Here is a 17,744-nt window from a genome sequence, read left to right on the forward strand (position 1 = left end):
ACTTGAATTTGACTTGACACAAATTTAAAATTTGTGGGTCTATGACGTTTAATGCAAATTTCATCATATTTTCCAACCACCAATTGCATCCCTTCCCTTCCCTTCCCTTCATTTTCAATTTTTTTATTTTTATTTTTTTTTATTTTTTTACGTTGTTTTTGAAAATGTTGGAATCCCTAAAACATGTTCCCATAATTTTCATTTTCATATGAAACCCTTTTTGGATTTTCGAAAATGGTTAAAAACAGTTTTCAGAAATTACGGTGTTTTCATAAAATTTCCTTAAAATATTTTTAAAAAATAACTTGCTACACAAGTTTGAATTCTATTTCGTTTCTTTTCTTTCTTTTTCTTTTTTTTTTTAAGAACAAAATACAGTAATTGAAATAGTTTGGGTTTTGATATCTAGGAATGATTACTATAATTTATGATTTTTTTTTATTTTTTTCAATTTAAGCACACCCTTCAAATTCAAAAGGGGAAAAATTTCTGCACACCTACCGTTAAGACTAGATCCTTTGTTTTCATTTTTTCCATCTCAAATCACTTCTCTGTCATGTGATTTGTGCCAAAGTGACTAGTCAATCAACGTGGTATCTCACCATCACAAGAGAAAGAATCTCATAATATGATAGAAAAGTGGCGTGGAAAAGAATAATGTTGATTAGTTGGTATAATATTTACGCAAGATAAGGAAGGGTATTGCCCGATGGGCTGCCGAGTTTGCCTAACTCAATAGGCTTTTTTAAGTGTACTATAACAAATTACACTTTTAGTTATCAAATTTAGCGATTAAAAAATATTTAGTTGTCAAAAGTTATAGAATTTGTGACCAAAAATTATATTAGTCGGTAAAAATACAAGATTTACCTATTAATTTTTTTTAATTAGGGTATATTGATTATTAGCAACTAAAAAAAAAGTCGCTAAAAATGTCACAATTGGTGACAAAAAAAAATTAGTCACTAAAAATGTCACAATTGGCAACTAAAATTTTTTTTACTCGTTGTATAGTTAGTTTTGACTACTAAAATTATTTAAGGGTTTGGTTATGGTGTGCAACTTACACCTTACACCTTATACCTTACACTTACACCTTACACTTACACCTTTTGTAAAAAATTAAACCTTACACTTACACCTTTTTTGAGGTTGCACACCATGTGCAACCCACTTACACCTTACACCTTACACTTACACCTTACACTTTTTGTGTAAGTGGCACATGGTGTGCACTTGCACACTTAAGAAAACTCCATTATTTAATCACTAAATGAAAAAAAAAATACTTTTTATCTTTGACGACCAAAAGTTTGATCACCAAAAATTTATTTTCAGCAACTAAAAAATATTTTAGTCGTTGTATAGTTAGTTTTGGCTACTAAATTTATTTAGTTGCCGAATTAAAAAATATATATATTTTTTATTTTTTGGCGATCAAAAGTTTGGTCACCAAAAATTTTATTTTCAGCGACTACATAAATTTTTGTCGTCATATACTAACTTTTGCCAACTAAAAAAAATTTAATCGCCAAATATGTATAATTTTATTTTTAATCTTTGGTGACTATCTCATTTGGTTGGCAAATGTACATTTTTGGTGACTAAAACACATTTAACCGGTAACAAAACTCAATTTTTTTGGTGGGAACACTTACAACGCAATTTGAGTTTATGTTTAATTTTATTATTATTATTTTTTATTTCTCTGTATCTCAACTAAGATACATAAACCAAACACCAAGCACCAAACAGAGAGTTGCCTGCTCTCGCTCCCCGTCACTCATCGCCTCGCATCCCATCGACATTCAGGTCTCTCTCTCTCTCTCTCTCTCTCTCTCTCTCTATTTCCCATTTTACTCTTGCTCTTGTTTTTTTTTTTTTTTTTTTGGTTTTTTGATGCTATAGGATTTTCATTTTTGTGAAATGAGTATATGAGTTTTGATTTTTGTTCTAGATTTAGGGTATTTCAAAACCCCTTTTATACTTCTGAAACCCTTGTAATTGTGTGTACATATATAGATATAGATATATATATATATATATATTTCTGTATTGTGGGGAATATGTATTGGGATTTTATTTGTTTACGTATGTGCATTTATGCAAAAGTTTTGAGAGCTTCAGAAATTGAAGGCAGTGGAATAATTAGAAAAATTAAAATTGAGTTTTTTTTTTTTTTTGGTTTGTGGTTGAATCTTGGATTTGGAGAGTTATTTGTGGAGGGAAAATGAAAGTGATTGGAAATATGAATGAAAGATGAGAGTTTGTTCCTTTTAAATATTTAGTTTATACTTAAGACTTGAGCTCATTTCCCTCTTTAGTATGTATGGGATTAGAATATATTTTTTTCTGTAAATTTTTCCCCTTACAAAATTTTGAAATATTTTTGTTCCTATGAATATTTTGTTCCTGTAAATTTTTCCCTTTACAAAATTGAGAATCAACCTCCTAAAGTAATTTCATTATCCATCTTGATCTACATAACAGGTAAACCAATCAGGCAACGAAAAACTGCCCAAAACACATTCGATGAGTCCATGTTAGTCGAGTGTAGGTTTGCTTTTGCTTGGTGATGTCAGTATGGTGGTTTGCATCAGTATGGTTGTTTGGGTTGATGGTTCATTACTGGTATCTTGTGGGCTGATAGTATTCACAGAGGTTGATTTGGGTGGTTATTTGGGTGAATCAGAGGTCTGATGCTTGATGGTTGCTCATTATTCATTCTACTACTGGTATTTTTCTGCTGCTAGTGGTGTATTGTTACTGCTACAGGTTAGCAGCTTGGGCTAGCACATGATTGGGTGTTCTTCTTGGTGCCAACCTAGTTGGCATTAGGGAGTAATGCTATGATGCTCATATGCAATGTATGCTCATCTCATCAATAAAATTTCTCTTTTGCTGATCAAAAAAAAAAAATTATTAGTGTGTAACTGTGTTCTTAGAAATGAAATTGTTACTACATTTTACAAGTGATACGAGATATATCTTAGGCAATATTGGTGCAATTGAGTGTAAATAGCCAGAATATGGAGGATTATGGTGGTTCATATAGATTGGAACTTATAAAAAAACTTGTGCAAAATTGTATTGTTACTGATCTTTTTTTGGTTAATGCTACTTGTAAGATGCCTTCTTTGACCTTAAATGATCGTGCTTGGAACTGCAAACAACCCTTGACGCTTCATTTATAGATGTTTCCGTCTTTTGCCTTTCACTGATGGGCACTAATTTCTCAAGTTACCTTCAAGAAGCACACAGAGTTCTTAAGCCATTGTATGCATGCATTTTTTATTTTTGTTTTAAAGCTTTTCGATTTCTTTTCTTTTTCTAGTTCATAATTTGAGTGATAATGGCTCTTCACAGTGGCTGGCTCTTGATAGCAGAAGTAAAGAGCAGGTTTGATCCAAATACTGGAGAAGTAGATCCAGATAAGTTCTCAAAAGCCATCCATGAGCTGGGTTTTGCTTTTGTATCAAAGGTTTATGCATGTTCTCTCATTATTTATCCTCTCTAATTTATAAGTATTATGTGCAAGATTTTTTCAACAAAATGTTTATATTATTATACTACAAGAAAAGGTCAGTAGCTTTATCCCATTTTTCTTGCAAGAGTATATATGCCCATTTGCTTTGTCGACAATACATGTTCAAGTGCCCATTAAAATAACTTCATTCTTTGTTCTACATAAGAAACAAAATTCCAAGAGGGAAATTGAATGGCTTGAGTTGAAGCCTTGTTTGTACAAGCGTCGGTGAGCTCTGAACAAAAGTAGCTCTCTCATGTACATGAATTGCCTCCTGCTTTCATTTGCACCCTCATAGATTCAGAGCATCCATTCATGCACTTTACAGGGTACTATATTTTGGGGATAGAGGATTCATAGCTTGAGACCTAATTCTTTGCCTTCTTTGCCTTCGTTTGGCAAGAACTGTTTTAACTTGCCTTTGTTTGTATTACGTTTAGAATTTGACGTTAAATATGAAATTTTTGGATGGTTGAAAATGAAATGTGTGCACGTTGTGGAATGGTTGCTAATATAATCAGTATTCAAGGATTATTTTATTTATATACAGGGTACATGTTGTACTAATAATGGAATAAATACAGGTGGTTGAGAAATTAACTTTAAAAAAACAAATTATAAAGTTTTTGGTGACTAAATATTTTGGTAGCTAAAATCGCAAGCAAAGGTTTTTGGAGTTTAAATATTTAGTAGTTAAAAAGAAACAAGGCTTTTGGTGACTAAATAGTTAGTAGGCAAAATAAATCAAAATGAGGGAAGAAACTATTGCCGACTAAATATTTTAGTCACCAAAGAACATGGCATCCTTCGGCGACTAAACTGTTTGGTCGTAAAATAGAAGGAAATGAAAATATCCAGTCTTTTGGCGGCTAAATGTTTAGTCATGAAAACTAATGGCTACTAAAATATTTGGTCGCCAAATGTATTATTATTAGCAACTAAAATTTTTAGTCGGTAAATGTATTATTATTAGCGACTAAAATTTTGTAGCAAGTACATATTTTAGTCGGTGAAAGAGAATTTCATTTTGATGTGATTACTTTTGGCGACTAAATACTTCGCCGCCAAACAAAAAGTTATGCTTGGCGACTAGTCCATTTTAGTAGCCGAAGATAAGATAATTAGCGACCAACGTCAATTTAGTCGCCAATGACTATTGCCAACAAGGCTTTGGCGACCAACAGGGTGACAAGTAACTTTAGTCACCATTGACTTTTCAGCGACCAAAAAACAATCTTTGGCGACTAAAAATTTGATCGCCAAAAGTGTTTTTTCTTGTAATACGTACTTAGGATTGATGATTAAGCCCATAAGTATGAAATTTTTAGCCCCTTTATTAAACATATTGAATTTTGAGAATTTTTTTTTTGCAAGCCAGCCTGATTAGTTAATTTTTTGTATAATTTATTAATCTTTAAATTTATAATATTAATATATATTTTTTAAATTTTATATATGAATTTGTTGAGTAGGCTTATGATTATACCATTTTAAGATCAAACTTGAGATAAAACTTTTAAATTGAAAGTAGGTCCAAACCAAAATTAAGCACCACAATTTTTTTGAGGTAATTACAATCTAGTGATTTTTAGAAAAAAAATAATTATTGATGATACTGATTGTTCCAGATGGAACGGGTCGGATTGATCTACGTTTCTCAAGTCGTTGCCGAAGCGTCGAGCTCGTAGCGAAACCTGCACAAGAGTTCAACGGGGAATGGGGAGTCCCCCAATGAACCCTCCGACGATCGAGTTAGAGTAGGAAGAGGGTGATAGAATGTAGAGATGGGGTTAGAGAACTAAACCTTTTCTTTGTCTCAAGAGCCTGCTTATATCCTTTGCTCATCATTTCCATGTCCACTCCGGGCTGACATGTTGGCCGAAAGTCTATGTTCTAGCTTGCCTTGTTCATGGTGAGGCTATTCCGTTCCGACGTGAAGGGTTATCATAATAAATGCTGCAGGAAAGCTCATTAATGGCTGATGTGTGGTGCAAGAACTCTGCAGGATCTTTGTCTACTGATGTGGTTGGCTCTTTACTTGCCAAGTGTTTAGATGTCATTGATGCTTGGTGTAACGTTAGGTTTTAAGAATGTTGGGTTTTAGTATTTGAATCATGGATTGGGCCTTAAGTGGTGGGTCATATCCTTTATGGGCTTACCCATGTCAGTAGTCCTCCATTCCCAAGTGCCGCTTTAGTCCAACGAAGGGAATAAAGAAGTAAACAGGGGTGGTAAGATGTCGACAGAGAGAGGACCGACCGAGAGGTGGGCCGACCGCAAGGGGTAGCCGAGCGGACGGGCCGACCATGAGGAGGGCCGACCGCAAGGGGTGGCCGAGCGAAGGGGCCAACCGTGAGGAGGGCCGACCACGAAGGGTGGTCGATGAGAGGGGCTGACTATGAGGAGGGCCGACCACGAAGGGTGGCCGAGGGGACGGGCCGACCGCAAGGAGTGGCCAAGCAGATGGAAAGTGGCGGTGCGCGGGGCTCAAGGAGCGGCGGGGCACATGGTGAAGTGAAGTAAAATAGACAGGGGAAGGGAAGAGAGTAGTGGATCGTGGTCGTACACGTGGCAGAATGCTTGAATGGGGGGGAGGTGACGCGTTAGTAAGAAGTGAAGGGACAGGGTGATGTAGGGCAGTGAAAAGGCAGGGGCGGGAGTTTTTCGAAATTTGTCAAACTAGCGAAATTTAACCTTGACCCTTGGAATATAGGGAAACCGTGGGCGTTTGGGGTTGTCCGCTTTACCTACCTTTTTGCAAAAAACCAATATGTCCCAGAAGTAAACTCATTTGTTTCGAGTGATACTCTGCTGCAACACTTTGCAAACTTCCTCGTGCCAGCCTCTGAAGCTATACGCAGATACGTAGGAGAGATGGCTCGAGAGGAAGTGTCCACCATGAGACTAGATTCATTGGGGGACAACGACGCGGTGGAGTTGGCGAAGCAATACAGGGCAGAGAAGCGGGCAGGAAGTAAGGCGGAGCCCGCGGGACGACCCCGTCCATCCACGCTGATAGCGGCTGTGAAGCCAATTATTCAAGTAGAACCGAACCATTGGCACACGAAGGCCAACAAATCGACGTTTACAGTGGAGAAGTTGGAGGAGGTGCATGAGAAGTATCAGATTCCCGCAGAGATAGAGTTAAAATTGCCGACGTCGAAGGAGAGGCCATCTGACGCCCGACAGACGGAGTTTGCCCTTTATGAAGAGGCGTTAAAGGGGGGTTTGAGGTTGCCCCTCCCACAGATAGTAGTGGATGTGCTAAACCGGTTGGGGGTGGTGCCGGGTTAGCTGATGCCTAATGCGTGGAAAATATTAATGGCTTGCGCGAGTGCGTGGCCACAGATGAACGAGGGGGCTGTGATGACAGTGGATAAGTTTTTCGCTTGCTACAAGGCTTCGGGCCAACAGGAAACTTGGGTGACTTTACAGGCGGCGGCGGGTAAGGGCTTGGTGACGGGGTTTCCCTCGTCAATGAAGGGCTGGAGACCGCGGTGGTTTTACGTGTCAGTATATTGGGGGATGGGAGTGCACACAGTGTGGAGGGTTCCAACCAAGTCGGTGGAGCCAAGGCTGGAGGGAGAGGTAGAGGGAAAGGTGAAGAAGGTGACGGCATGGAGGGAAAAGGAGGGCGCCAAGTGGGACGACTTTGTTCAGCCCTCAGCCTTGTTTGCCTCGAGGTTGGGACCGCAGCCGACCGGCGGGGACCTTACGCCGGCAGAATTGGAGGCAAGGAGGAAGAAGCAAGAGGCGGAGGATAGGACGACCTTCGCCAGGGATGATAAATACAAAGAGTCCCAATTAGGCTATCTGCCTAAACCGGTTATGAGGGAGCGAATCCGACCGCGCCCCAAGCCGCTGGGGGATAAGGACTTGGGCGGTTTTAAGCCACTACCGCCTCCAGTGGATCCACTGAAGGAAAAAAGCAAGAAGGAGGTGGAGGCTGTGTTAAAGAAGAATAAGAAAAAGAAAAGGGCAAAGAAAGGAGAGGAAGGGCCAGTGTTGAAAAGGATGAAGGAGGGGATGACCCTAGAGGTGGAGTTGGGGGAATCAATGAAGAAAGTACAGAGTGGCACAACTAGGTCCGAACGGGGGGCGGAGCAACTGCCCAAGGGAGGTCCTGTGCCTCAAAGAGAAGGAAAGGAGGCCAGGTTGAAGACCGCCATATACCATGTGCAAGCAGCGTCTGGTCGATTGGTGGGAAAAGGAGGCGAAGCCATGATTGCTGCAGACCGACTCTTGGGAGTAGTGAAGGGCGCGGCCGTGCGCTCGATGGCGAGTTTTACAGAGGCCGAACTGCTAACCGGACTTTGCTCGATCTAGATGGAGGCGACGACTTTGGCAAGGGCCTTGCTGAGCAAAGCAGCGCGTGCAAAAAGGGAGGTAGAGCCACTGAAGGCCCAACTAGGGGAGGTGAAGGCGCAGCTGGAAAGTTTAAAGGCGGAGACAGGGGGTTGGAGGCAAACCGCGCGAAGTGCGTGTGCGAAGGGGCTGGAGTATGCCCAGAATGCAAAGCAGATGGAAGTGCTGGCGATGGTACAGGGCCATGTGGCAGAGCGTACTAGTGCTGAGCTCCACGCGACCAAGTCAGAGCTAGAAACGGAATGCCGCAAGGTGGTATCGTTAGAGTTCGAGCTCGCGGGCGAGAAAAAGCAACTAGAGTTGGCTCGACAAGCCTGCGTGACTGCCAATGAGAGGTGGGACGAGGCAATGACCAGTAATGAGGATCTGCGAGCTCCGTCGTTGAAGGAAAAGGAAGAAGCAGATCAGCGGATCGCTGAATTGGAGAAGGCTCTAGCGGAGGAAATGGCCAGACTGGCGTCTGAAATAGCAGCGTACCCCGACCTGTGCAAGGCAGCGGTAGAGCAATTCAAAGAGTCTGCCGAATTCCAAATAGCCATCAATGCCGCAATTGCCAGGGGCTTGGCGAGGGAGGGGACGGGGGGGCTGGGCTGTCGGGAGCGGCCACTGGGAGTAGGAGTAAAGAGGAAGTGATCCAGAGCTTCCAGCAGTCGGACTTCTACAAGCATGAGATGGCTGAATTCTGGGACAGCGGCTGGAAGACCTTTAAACATAAAGCGGACGGGTTGTTCCCAAACGTGGACTTCAGCCGCGTGAAAATAGACGAAGACGACGTTGCCCAGACCCCTTTGGATGAGGGGATTGAGGAGGAGGACCTGGCCTCTAGTGAGGAGAAGTGATCTTTGTAGAAAATTGTACTTTTGTTGTTTTGGTCTGTGTTTGTTTTGTATTTTTTTTTTTTTTTTTTTTTGTAATTTTTGCAGCAAGTTGTATGTAACCGTAAATTTTGTGAATAAAACAACGAGTTTTCTTTTGTGTCATTGTTTTCTTTATTTCATCTAGGTTATGAATTTAAAAAGAATGAAAATGGTAGAGCAGAATTTAATGAAGAATGGTTGTAAAAGTAAGACGTGTGTATGAGTTGTGAAACTTGCTAGTAGGTTGTGATGTAAAAAGTTTACAAATGGGCAGCCAGTCTGACTTGTGAGAAAACTATGATGCACAAAATGTCAAAAGTGAGCGTGCATGAGAATGTAAAGAGTGTTAAAAATGAAAGATAAGCTTGGACGACTATGGGCTTGGATTTTAAATGAATTAGAAATGTAAAGTGTAAAGAATGTTAAAAGATGTCGTAGTATGGACCTGGATTTGAACTGAATATGGCAACCATGCTGTAACATGAAATTACGAAAATGGACCGGCTGACCTCTTCATTTGTGCTCAGTTTGGCTGAGGCTTTAATTAACCCAGTCTGGCTGAGCCCTTCGTGCCCAGTTTGGCTGAGGCTTTAATTAAATCAGTCTGGCTGAGCCCTTCGAGCTCAGTCTGGCTGAGGCTTTAATTAACTCAATCTGGCTAAGCCCTTCGTGCTCAGTCTGGCTGAGCCCTTCGTGCTCAGACTGGCTAAGGCTTTAATTAACTCTGTTGGACAAATCGTTATTGAAGCACAACGCAGATAACGGAGATACAAAGTCATTGTCATTTAAGGTGTAGCCTATTGATCAGAAATTTACATCACACATGAAAATGATAAAAATAACCAAGTGTGTTCAGTGTCATACAGCAATTGATCAATATAACAATAGGACATGGCACTTTACTAGAAGTAACGCTTCAAGTGTTCGGCGTTCCACGGGTGGGAGAGATCTCGGCCTTTCATGACTTGGAGGCGGTAAGTACATGGGCGAGGTCTGGCCTTAACAACGTAAGGTCCTTCCCACTTGGCTGCCAGCTTGCCCTCGGTAGGATTTTTGGTGGTGAGAGTTGCTTCGTGCAACACTAGGTCCCCAACGGCGAACTCCCTTGATTGGACTTTACGGTTGTAGTGTGCTCTCATTTTCTGCTGATACGAGGTCCGTCTGACAGCAGTGGTCTCTCGAAGCTCTTCGATCAGGTCTAAGTCAACCCGACGTAATTCTTCGGTGAGTTCAGGATTCAGGTGCAAAACCCTCGGGGTTGGCAGACCGATCTCCACTGGAATGACCGCCTCAGTGCCGTATGTCAAGCGAAAGGGGGTCTCTCCAGTGGGGGTTCGAACGGTAGTGCAGTAGGCCCAGAGTACATTTGCTAATTCCTCAGCCCAAAGTCCCTTAACGGCTTCCAACTTAGTTTTGATGATTTTCAAGAGAAAACGGTTAGTAACCTCTACTTGCCCATTGTCTTGGGGATGACCTGGGGAAGAGAAACATGGCTGAATATGAAGCTCTGAATAGAATTTTCTAAACTTGGCATTGTCGAATTGCTTGCCGTTGTCCAAGACGATGGCTTAAGGGATGCCAAATCAGCATACGATCGACTGCCAGATGAATCTGGTTGTGTTCCATTCGGTGATTGTAGCGAGGGGTTTTGCTTTCACCCATTTAGTGAAGTAGTCAATGGCGACGATAACAAATTTGTTTTGGCCCCTACTGGTGGGCAATGGGCCAACTAAGTCGATCCCCCATTTGGCGGACGGGTAGGGACTGCAAAGTGTGATTAGTTTTGTAGGAGCATGGGGGATGTTGGCGAAGCGTTGGCATTTATCACATTTGAGCACGAATTCAGTGGCATCTCGGTTGAGGGTAGGCCAGAAGTAACCGGTGCGAAGTATTTTATGGGCTAGTGACCGGGCACCCGAATGATTACCACATACATCCTCGTGAACTTCCTTCATCACATAGGTCGCTTGGTCAGGATTGAGGCATCTGAGGTATGGTCGTGAAAATCCTCGTTTGTGTAGGAGGCCGCTAACGAGGATGTAATTGGATGACCGGGCCCTGATTTTGGCGGCTTGCAGTTTGTCGTCTGGTAGCTCCCCACTTGTCAAGAATAGGAAGATGTCCACCGCCCATGGGATAGGTTCATTTTGGAGGACGTGGACCTCCAGCTGGGTTGGCGAAGTGGCCGGGTGGGCCAGATATTCGAGACGAACCCCGTGGCTAAGGTCGGACTAGTCAGCCAAGGCTAATTGGGCCATTTCATCTGCGTTGGAGTTCTCTGATCGAGGGATGTGTTTGATGTGGAAAGTGTTAAAAAGGCGAACAAAGGGGACTGCAATATCCCTAAGCTAGAATTGTGTCGTCCTTGGCATCAAATTCTCCCGTGATTTGTCCAACAATCAATTGGGAATCGCTGAACACTCGGATATGGCTCACACCAATGTCTCTGGCCAGGCGGAGACCTTCTATCAGGGCCTTATACTCAGCCTCATTATTGCTTGCGTTAAATAAGAAGTAGAGAGCACACTTGAAATAACCACCTTCGGGGGCGGTGAGGATGAGACCAGCCCCACTACTTTCTTTGCGGGATGATCCATCAACATTGAGGGTCCAAGAGTGGGGATCGTCGGTCTCAGTGTTGCATTGCTTGGGCGTGGAGGCCGTTGTTGGAGTGGGATTAGTGAATTCCAGGATAAAATCGGCAACAGCCTGTCCTTTGATCGTTGTTCAAGGTCGGTAGGAGATTTCAAACTGGCTGAGCTCAACTGACCATTGCATGAGTCTGCCAGACAGCTCTGGTTGTTGCATTATCTTCTTCAAAGGTTGGTCAGTGAGGACCACTATGGAGTGAGCTTGGAAGTAAGATCGGAGTCACCTTGAGGCTATGACCAAGGCCAAGGCCATTTTTTCCAGCAACGGGTAGTTCTATTCTGCTCCCCTGAGAGCCCGGCTGATGTAATAAATCGGGCATTGTATTAGGCCATCCTCCCTGATGAGGGCCGCACTGACTGCGGTGCTCAACGCAACTAAGTAGAGAAAAAAGGGCTCACCCGTGAGCGCCTGAGAGAGTAGAGGGAGTTGGCCATGCACTGCTTCAATTGTTGAAAGGCCTCTTCAGATTCAGTCTTCCACTCCAAAGTTTGTCGTAGGACTTTAAAAAAGGAAAGGCACTTGTCCGTTGCGCGAGAAATGAAGCGGTTGAGGACGGCAACTCTGCCAGTAAGCTTTTGAACCTCTTTAACCGTTCTGGGTGACTGCATTTCTATCAGAGCCTTAATCTTTTCAGGGTTGGCCTCGATACCTCGCTGACTGACCATGAAATCCAAGAACTTCCCAGATCCTACACTGAAGGCGCATTTCTCCAGATTGAGCTTCATTTAAAACTTACGTAGGGTGCTGAAGGTCTCCCGCAAGTCTGCCAGATGATCAGAGGAGAGTTTGCTCTTGACTAGCATGTCATTGACATACACTTCCATGTTTCGACCTATCTGGTGATGAAAAACGGCATTGACTAACCATTGGTAGGTTGCTCCGGCATTTTTCAGCCCAAATGGCATGACATGGTAGTGGTAAGTTCCCCGGTCAGTGATGAAGGAGGTATGTTCCTGGTCAAATGAGTGCATCAGAATTTGATTATAGCCAGAGAAGGCGTCCATGAAACTAAGCATTTAATGTTCGGTTGTGGCATTGACAAGCAAATCTATGCGAGGAAGGGGATAACTATCTTTGGGGCAAGCTCGATTGAGATCGGAGTAGTCGACACAGAGCTGCCATTTACCGTTGTTTTTACGGACCAAGACCACATTTGACAGCCATCTAGGGTAGTCCATGTTCTTGACAAACTGCGCTTCTGATAACTTATCTACCTCAGAAGCAATAAAGGCGTTGCGTTCCGAGAGAAAATGCACTGCTTCTGGCGGAAAGGTCAGAAATGAGGCTCTATGCTGAGACGGTGTGTGATGAAGGAGGGATCAATACCGGGCATGTCGGAATGGGTCCAGGCAAACACATCATTGTGCTCGGTCAGGAGGGTTGTAAGGTCAGACCTGGCCTAGGGAGATAGTTGACTGCCGATCTTGGCTATTTTTGTTGGGTTAATGGGGTCGATGGGGACTTCAACAAGTTCTTTCACTGGTTCCCCTCTGACCAACTCGTCTTTGTCTCTCACGTCGAGTCCTTCGATGATCATAGCCTCCTTCAGCTTGACCTCTTTGAGTGAAGCGACGTAACATTCTCTAGCCACAGTCTGCTCTCCCCTTACGGTGCCGACTCCAAGGTCCGTAGGAAACTTCATGGCCAGATGGTACGTAGATGTAACAGCTTGAAAAGCGTTAAGGGTGGTGCGGCCTAGGATGATGTTGTAAGTAGATGGGCAGTTGACGACAAGGGAGGTGAGCAACTTAGTGGTCTGCTGGGGGTATTCTCCAATGGTGATGGGAAGGTCGGTGGAGCCTATGGAGGTCACCCGATCTCCAGTGAAACCAACCAATGGGGTTTGGAGAGAGGACAGACTTTCTTCCCCGACCTTGAGCTGGCGATTGGCATTTAGGAAGATTGTGTCTGAAGAGCTACTGTTGTCAACAAGTACCCGTCTGACTTTGTAATTGGACAAGAGAGCCGAGATGACAATGGGGTCGTCATAGAGGTAACGGATGCCTGTGCAATCGGCATCCGTAAAGGTGATGGGCTACATCCACTACTTATGGTGTTTGAAAGGGCGATCCAATGTCGCGACCTCCTTATCGATGCCCTGCCGGATCTTCCTGAGTTTTGCCCGTTGGGCCGAGCGTGATGGTCCTCCACACGCAAGCCCGCTGGCGATAACTCTGATTTCGCCAACCGGGGGGGCTGGGTTTCCTTGTGGCCGAGGTTATTGTAAGGGCTGATCATGACCTTGGTTAGGCTGTGCGGGTTGTCGAGGAGGGGTGCGCCGATGGTTGTTTCTGGCAGGTTCAATCCTTGGGCGTTGCTAAGGGCAGGCTGCCGTGAACCAACTGGGACATCCTTGGCGTATCAAGCCTTCGACCTGGTCTTTGAAGTTAACACACTCTTCGGTATTATGGCCATGGTCCTGATGGAAATGGCAGTATTTGGACTGGTCTCGCCGGTGGGAAGGAGACCGCGATGGTTGGGGCCATTTTAAGGGATAGTCTCGTTGGATCTGGTTCAAGATTTGTTCCATGGGGGAATTGAGGGGCGTGTATCATTCGAATCGGTCGGGCAGTTTGGCAGGTGCTGACTGGTCGGCTCGAGCAGGTCGGTCGGTGTATTGAGGTGTTTGCTGTGTGTACTAGGTGCTTCTGTTTTCAGAGTTCTTTATCTTCTCTCTGGGGGTCGGGTTTTTAGTTGTGGAATCTTGTCAGGCGGCTAGGGAATCTTCGGCGTTCATGTATTTTTGGACTTTGGAGAAAAGGGTTGCCATGGAGGTTAAAGGGTTTTTGGAGAGGGAGAAAAGGAAATCGGATGATCACAAACCGGCCATGAACGCCATGAGGATGACCTTGTCATCGTTTTTCACCACCTGCAAGGCTTCGGTGTTGAAACGGGTGACGAAGCTGCGCAGCGACTCCCCCTCTGTCTGACGGATGTTGAGGAGTTGGGTTATCGGGCGCCGCTGGCGTTGGGCCCTAATGAAGTGACTGAGAAATGAGTCACTTAGGTGTTGGAAAGTAGAGACAGGGTCTATCGGCAGCTGACTAAACCAGAGTCGGGCCGACCCCTTAAGTGTTACGGGGAAAGCCCGATACATGATCTCATCAGGGAATGCATGGAGGATCATGAGGGTCCTGTAAGTCTCCAAGTGGTCAACTGGGTCCGTTGTACCGTCGAAGGAGTCGATCGAGCGCATTTTGAACTTAGATGGCAGGGGTTTGTCCCTAATAGAGGCAACGAATGGTGAGTTGGCTGCGGTGGAGGGTTTGTTCTGTATGTTCTACATGACTCTTTGAAGCTGGAGTTTCATGGCTCGAAGTTCGGCATCCCAAAGGGGAACGTTATCACCACCGGAATGCAATGAAGGCTGGACACTACTAGCCTCTCCCTCGGGGGCGAGCACTTGGAACGATAGGTGTGGGACCCGAGGTGGAGGAGAGGGGTCGCAAGTCCTCCAAGTTGGGTGGGTGGGATTGTTGGATGGGGTGGCTCGGGGCTCCTTCTTGGTTGGGTGGGATATCTTGAGGTGGTGGAGGAGGTACGGGGAGGTCTCTTTGAAGCAAAGCATTGATCAGGGCTTGGTTTTGCTCGGCTAGGTTGTTGATGCTGTTAGTGAGTTCTGTGAAATACTGCGGTGGGTTGTTCGGGTTAGGAGGGTCAGCTTGGAGGTCGCCAATGTTGTGTTGAGAAGCCATGAACCTAGTTGTGACCATCCACCTTGGTGGGTGGCAGGTAAGGACTAACGAGAATGGGTCTCCGGCGACAATCAGCACAATTGCCACACGAAGCAAAAAGATTCCCACAGACGGCGCCAACTGATGATACTGATTGTTCCAGATGGAACGGGTCGGATTGATCCACGCTTCTCAAGTCGTTGCCGAAGCATTGAGCTCGCAGAGAAACCTGCACAAGAGTTCAACGGGGAATGGGGAGTCTCTCAGCGAACCCTCCAACGATCGAGTTAGAGTAGGGAGAGGGTGATAGAATGTAGAGATGGGGTTAGAGAACTTAGCATTTTCTTTGTCTCAGGAGCCTGCTTATATCCTTTGCTCATCATTTCCTTGTCCACTCCAGGCTGACATGTTGGCCAAAGGTCTATGTTTTAGCTTGTCTTGTTCATGGTGAGACTGTTCCGTTCCGACGTGAAGGGTTATCGTAATAAATGCTGCAGAAAAGCTCATTAATGGCTGATGTATGATGCAATAACTCTGTAAGATCTTTGTCTACTGATGTGGTTGGCTCTTTACTGGCCAAGTGTTTAGATGTCATTGGTGCTCGGTATAACGTTAGATTTTAGGAATGTTAGGATTTAATATTTGAATCATGGATTGCGCCTTAAGTGGTGGGCCATATCCTTTATGGGTTCACCCATGTCAATTATAAATAAATGAAAAATAAAAAGCTGTATGAGTTTAAATATTAATATTTATAAAATTTACCACTCATATAACAAAAATTTTAAAATTTACGTTGAATTGTAATTCTCCCAATTTATGTTTTTAATTTTTTTTTTTTTTTTTTTTTTTTGTATTTCCGAACCTAGGTCCGACCGGGTGGATGCAAGAGAGCATGTGTTAAAGGGAAAGACTGGCTGGATGGAAGTAGCATGAATTGGGTTTATTTATATTGTTATTATGGAAGAAGGTGGTGGTACAGTTTTGATAGGGATGTAGAATGTAAGAAGCTGGTGCCATTAATGGTCTCTGAGGCCCAAAATTGGCAGTTGTGTGCTTTGTACTGCTACTACCGTCTCGCTAGCCAGCTGAACTCTGGACCAACCCAAAAACAATATTCAGGCCTCGTTTGGGAACAGGATAATTTAGTAATTTTTTAGTTATTTGACTAAAATATAAACTAAAAAAAACTGGTATATTTAGGATGACTTTTTAATTTTTTACGAAAAGATATGCAAAAAGTAGAGAGAAAAGAGAATTTTTGACTTTTTGGCGTGGATTGTTAGTTTTTTGACTTTTTTAATAACTTTTTGACTTTTTAGCTAAACCGGCTACTCCCCAAACGTGGCCACATTTAAACCTTCTCAAATTTGTTGGTTGCACTTATTCTTCTTCTTGCCACATTTTTTGGCTTTTTCGAAAGTTTTTTTTTTTGGACCAATTAATAGGAGAGTAATTTTAAATATAATAAATATTTATATCATCAAACAAACTATTAGCTCACAATATCTAGAAAGTCAACAAAGCAACCTATATATCAAGCTCACCAAGCCCAAAGCCTAAGCCCAATGACTACTACTAACTACATATAAACCCCATAATAGGGGAGAAATAAATCACCATTATAAAGAATATCAAACTCTCGTACATAGGAGTTAAATTTGAGATCTTACACCATAAAGGGTGTTACACAACTACTAAATCAAATGTCTTGATTTTTTTTTTTTTTGAAAGGTTGATGCAGCGTAAAAATGTGAATAATAGAGGAATTATGCAGTAACAAAATAGTTAATAGGGGTAAAATAATAGAGGAATTACACTTGCTTTTGGAATGAAATTTTGTTTAGCAATTTCTCCTATTTAATGGCATTAAATTGGCCTAAGGATTTTTCTTTGGTATTGGTATTGTTGAACTATGATTTCTCTTTTGATTTTGTAATTTTTCCTTTTAGTTTTGGTATTAAACTTTGATTGTAGGTTGAATCTAAAATTATAAATTATAAATTATAAAAAATAAAATATTTATTGACGTACCCCAACCGTGCACATATCTTATTTTTTTTAGGTCTTTTCGTATTAATGTACCCGTACCAATATCCGTACATGCACCCGTACTTAATAGTTGATGAATCTTGTACTTGTGCTTTTGTTTTTGAAAATTCGTTTAATTCAACAATTAAAATTATTATTATTAGAAAATTTTAAATAAATTAAAATTATTTATGAATTTTTTGGTTCATATTTTAATGAAAGATAAAATAAAAATATAATATAATATTATGAATAATTGAAATTTTCATAAGAATTTATAAAATAAAAAAGAAAATATAACTTGTTTGTCAATATTGAAATTTGATATAACTCAATAGTAATTTTTGAAACAAAATATAACTTATCGATAATTTTTCGTCATGGTTTATAACATTTTAATAAAATATCATAATTTTAACGATTAAAAAATATAATTTTGCCTAGATTAAAAATACTTACAAAATTATTGTTCCTATTAAATTAGGGGTAAAATTGGTATAGCATACACCATTATGGCAGACTGAACTTGTTGGGAATGTTTTATGAAAAATAAGACTTAGTTGTCCATATTAAAAATTGATAGAACTCAATACTAATATTAAGCGTAAAATATAATTTATTGGTTATTTTCTCAAAAAA

The 17,744-nt window shown here is 42.2% G+C and overlaps 1 long non-coding RNA gene across 4 annotated transcripts; it reads left to right on the plus strand.

The window, feature by feature from the left end:
* The first annotated feature begins 1,649 nt into the window (after window positions 1-1,649).
* On the plus strand, window positions 1,650-16,301 carry LOC145803191 (uncharacterized). Of its 4 annotated transcripts, XR_014345314.1 has the most exons (5): window positions 1,650-1,812; window positions 2,491-2,735; window positions 3,129-3,276; window positions 3,367-3,481; window positions 15,944-16,301. It is a non-coding gene; the product is annotated as an uncharacterized LOC145803191 (long non-coding RNA). The 4 variants fall into 4 exon arrangements; XR_014345313.1 differs by lacking the exon at window positions 15,944-16,301 and having other exon boundaries at window positions 3,367-4,010; XR_014345315.1 differs by lacking the exons at window positions 3,129-3,276; window positions 15,944-16,301 and having other exon boundaries at window positions 3,367-4,009.
* The last annotated feature ends 1,443 nt before the right edge of the window (window positions 16,302-17,744 follow it).

This window comes from Camellia sinensis, chromosome 11, assembly GCF_055761805.1.
Source record: "Camellia sinensis isolate YWXY chromosome 11, ASM5576180v1, whole genome shotgun sequence".
In the NCBI taxonomy this organism is placed as follows: domain Eukaryota; kingdom Viridiplantae; phylum Streptophyta; class Magnoliopsida; order Ericales; family Theaceae; genus Camellia; species Camellia sinensis.